Genomic DNA, 5,098 nt, shown 5'->3' with positions numbered 1-5,098 from the left:
AATCTGATGACTCTGTTGGCTTTGAAAGGGGGTAAAACTTTAGAACAACTGGTCACGGATCTCCCTGATCACTCCTTCTTCCTCTTCCAATTCAAACTGCAGTTTTCAACCTGTCAACAGCAATCGCGACACACGTGATTTCGCCCATCTGTCTTTTTTGTGAAAAATCTCATAACTGGCTGAAAGAGCAACTTGCATTTTGCATGCCATCCTAATCTAGAAGCTTTTCTAACTTTTTCAAAAATTGTACAATAAATAATATAAAAAATAGGCTAAATTTTTCCAAAAATCTAGTATTTTTGGATAATCCATGCCATGGAAACTAGCACTAATGACTCAGATCACATTGAATCTCTTGATTAATAAGAAAGTCGGATGATGATGCATTCCATGATTTTTCACACTGTGTCCGCATAGCATCACGACAACGGTTGAATCTACAACAATCAAGTAGTTTGAGACTAGCAATCAGATTGAAGTTTAGATTAGTAGGTAAAACCATAGGACATTTTACACTAAAAAAACATCAACCTAGCAGTCTGTGAGGGGGACTAAAAGAATCGACCATTGGCTGCTGCTGTGGGTAGAGACCTAAGTTGACTCACTTGGCTGAATGCTCCACAGATCATGTGTCACGACCCATAGAGAACCCAATTTCAACTGTTAGGAGTAATCAAAACCCCCTCCAAAAGCAGCAAGAATAGGAAATTGATTGATGCCATTGACTCCATCAAAGGTCACAATCGACCGTGTAGGCATTCAAGCACATGTGAAAGCTAGAAAGCCTGATTTTTCATAGCACACATTAAGTTGCACTACTAGTGTATAAGTGTTGCACATTTGTCAACTATTAGATTAACAAGGAACACGCTAAGGGGGATTAAGTAAAAAAAAAAACCCACCAATAGGAGTACAATCCCAAGAATCACACAAATGACCTAGAACACCGTGAACAAAGACATATTGAAGAGACAAAACCATCACACAGCTCAGAGAAGTAAAGGCTCACCAAGATTAGGGTTACATCTTCAACTAGCTTAGTTGACCTCATAGACGCACTAGTGGGCCAGGAGGGAACTACTATGGCATGCACTAGCTCGAATGAGAGCAGTCTTGACCTCGACCTTGACCTTAACATGATTGAATACTCTGATGACATTGGATGATGTGTTATAGTATGATCAGTAGACAAGGATAACACACCACCATGGAAGGACAGTAGCCGATGTCATAGCCAACCTTGAGGAAGAGAGAAGACTAGCAAGGATAGCATTGCAGTGCATTGCGTGAGTTATAACTAGGAGTAAAGGGCTCAAAGGTTGCGTCAGGAGAGAGAGCTCAATGAGGTTCACAGGATCCTAAACATCTTAGGTAAGAACAGAACAAGAGGCAATGCCGATAAGAAGAGAGCCCTAGAAGATGACCTTAGAATAAGTGAGCTACTCACAAATAGATTGCTAGACAATACCACTGTTGAGAAAAGTTGGGCAGCCTTGGCGGCATCATTGCTAGTTGGGATGCTATGGGAGTTACCCCAAATGCCAAGAGCCAAACAAAAATACCCATAGTTACAAAGAAACTCTATAAATACAAGGCATGCAATGACCCCTATAGCTTCTTTGAGGAGTTTGAGCATGTGTGAGAGGCTAATAACCTCATAAACCTTGCTCAACAAGCACTGGCATTTGGTCTTTCCTTGGGAGACAAGGAACAGACTTGGTTCGCTAGTTTAGATAACGGTGAATGTAATAACTTCACTCAATTGAAGTATCCCTTAATCAAGAAATTCTCAAAGGTAGGATACTTTTATAACCTCATTATTAAGCTGATGAATGTGAGCCAGAAAGACAAAGAGGACATATAAGACTGTGTCACATAGGTAAGGAGTCTCTATAAGAGGATACCTATAGCTGAGTGACCCAATGAGAGAGTGGTCTCTACCATATTCATTAATGGAATATGCAATGAAGAAATCTATAAGGCCCTTGCAAGTAACTCAACCATGCAAAGGGATGTGCTTGCAAGAGTCTTTGATAAGGCCATACGAGTAGATGACTTGCTCAATGAGAGAAGCTCTCGGGCTGCACAACAAGGTAGCAATGCATTTAGGAATGCTGAGAGAAGCTACAACAACTAGTGAACAAGAAGCTTCCAATGAACAAGAAAAAGGGAAGAGTGTTAATCAAACCCAAGCTATAGCTGACCTAAAATCTGAGCTGGCCAGACTGCAAGAGTCAACAGGAAGGCTATTACAACCTCACATAGTATGTGTGCACTGTGGAGGGAACCACCTGCCTTCTGAATGTCCCAATCCAAGAATCCCTAGACCTCCAGGACCTATCGTGACCTATCCACCAAGCAATGCTCTAGTGCACTTTGTGGAGGAATCAATGGAGAAAGATTCCTACATGAACCCATATGTCTCTTATGACAGAGATGGTAATCCCATATTGATGGACTATAGACCTATGCTAGTCATGGCCTTAGGAAGAGGAAGAGGTGGAGGCCTAGGAGGAGCTCAAAACTTGGAACCTAGCATGCTAGATGTGTGGCCATCCAAGGCATATCTCATCTTGTTGCCTTGTAAAGGAGCAAGAAAATAAAGAGAAGACTGACTTGAGATGCCTTGAATGCGGAGTTATGCACCTATTTACCAATTTCCCTAGGCAAAAACCCTCTAATAGCTCGACAACTGTACCATCTGTGCTGCTTGCACTCTTTTGTGTTGCATCATCTAACAATGATGCCATACCTATTCCCCTAAATGTCATGACATGAGCTCAAACAAAGTAGGCCAGTATGTCATTTCGTGGACCTTGCAACATGGATGCATTCTCTATAGCGAAGAAGAGTCGATGATGGAGGAAAAAGAGAATCAAGGCAAAAATAATGCTCAAGACAGAGAGTGAGACCACATTAACCAAGGGAAAACAGGTCATTGATGCTACTGAAGCAGAAACATCCACACTTTGGCAAGAATTGAAGTGATGGGTAAAACACAATAATGAACATGAACTGCAAGACTTTCCAGACCACGATGTAGTGGCATGCATACCAAGCCTAACACTGAATCAAATGCCTAAGTCCCCACAATTGAATGCCTTTTGGGAGGACATTGAGATGGACACAATCTTACTTGTGGTTGTCTTAGGAGATACTACATGAAAGGGGATAGTGGACACAGGAGCAGGGGTTAGTGTACTTAGTCATGCAGTCTTACAAGCTTGGGAAAACCCACCGGTGGAAACCACAAAGTTCAATGTCACTCTAGTAAATGGGTGAAGGTCACACCCTTCATAGTCCTAAAGGAATGGCCTCTAAAGATAGTAGGAATCCAATTCTCAGTAAACTTCATAGTTATGAAGGGAGTGGACTTAGATCTTGGATGAGGAATGCCAGAGTGATAAAGGACAAGGGTAATGGCTTGATATTCTTGGGAAATAGATCAAAAGTAGTCCGAGTAGAGATGGACACATGGAAATCCTCACCAGTGGACTTAGACGCCATCTCTACCCTACTAAAGGGTGACTTGAGGCCTAGAAGCGATTATGGACCTCTAACAAGGTATACTCCTTGCCTTGAGGATGAGTGAGATTGGATGCATATATTGGCAACCATTGATCTTCCATTCTCAAAGGATGAGGGTAAAACTAGGCAAGCCATAGACTCAGCTAGAAACCCTAACATTGCCATCACTTCTAACCTACCCACAGTACCCTTGTGCATGATGGTCAGGAGTTCCATTGGTCAACCAATGCCACTCACCTATCATGACCTAGAAAACAAAAAGAACTTCACAAAATCCTTAAGAATCTATCAAGTCAGCTTTTGGGTAAACCAATTGCTAATTTAAAGCCTCTCAAGGATCTTATGAAAAGGAAATAGTGGTAATGGACTAAGGTCCGCAACTTACACTTGTCATATAATAGGACTCTTGTGACAAGTGTGGTAGAGTTTGAAAGTGGGGACCCTCCAATCGACATATAGTCCCAGTATGAGGATTCTGACAATGAATACAAAGATTGTTGTTCCATCAATGAGGAGAGCAAAGAGAAAATCGAGACCATAGAATATGATACTATGGAGGAAAGAGTAATTCAGCAAAATAAAGGAATCACTAAACCCTGAGAGGTCAACACATTTCAAGTGAGCAAAGGAGTTGCCAAGGTAGATTGCAATTGAGTCTAGCTAGAATGCCTCGAGGTGGTAGATTATAAGCAAGAGGGAATATTTCATCCTTGCACCACACCATTATTTGGAGTAGAGTCTACTTTAGAGTTACAAGCACTAGGGGAGACAACCTCTTCTAGTGAGGATGATGAGTACAATATCGAGTCAAAAGGCAAGCTCTGACAATGATCTCAAGATACCTCGACCACCTAGAACCTGAGCACCAAGGGGGACCTTGCAGTCCTTCTAAGGCGTAGGAGGTTAAAGGAGGAGAAAAGGAAACAATCAAAGTCTTTAGAAGTTGAACAACAGAAGAAACCCCAGGACTTGCCCAAGCACTTCACAAAGTACAAAAAGGGTGATTGAATAGTGGTATTAGTAGGAACCGAATGGAAAGGGCAAGGAAATGAACCCATCGAAGGACCAGCCAAAAGGTTAAGGAGGTCAACTTGGCAAGAGGGGAGGACAAGCCTTGACCCATGTACATAGCGGATGACCTAATTGAAGAGGAAGAGCATGATCTTACAAATATCCTAAGGGTGTTCACTGATGTGTTCGCATGGCCCTTAGACGTGCATTGAAGGGAATAGATATGAGTATCATGACTTACAACATTCCCATGATGACCCATGAAGTAGTACCACTTAAGCAATGACCATATTCATTTACAAGATAGAGCACATAGACTAGGTGTTGCCCATAGTCATAGTAATGAAAAAGAATGGGAAGATCTGAGTGTGCGTAAACTATAAGAAGGTCAATGTAGCCACCAAGAGAGACAATTACCCGCTACCATACATGGAGAACATGCTAGAGAGAGTGGTAGGAAAGAAAGCCTATAATTTTCTAGATGGCTTTTCAGGCTATAACTAGGTGCAAGTCCTTCTAGATGACTGCCACAAGACAAAATTCACCATCAAATGGGGGG

Source organism: Lygodium microphyllum, chromosome 23 (genome assembly GCF_053477565.2).
Source record: "Lygodium microphyllum isolate KBCC chromosome 23, Lygodium_microphyllum_v1.1.10, whole genome shotgun sequence".
In the NCBI taxonomy this organism is placed as follows: domain Eukaryota; kingdom Viridiplantae; phylum Streptophyta; class Polypodiopsida; order Schizaeales; family Lygodiaceae; genus Lygodium; species Lygodium microphyllum.
The sequence above is the reverse complement of the archived record's forward strand: the minus strand, read 5'-3'. Positions refer to the sequence as shown.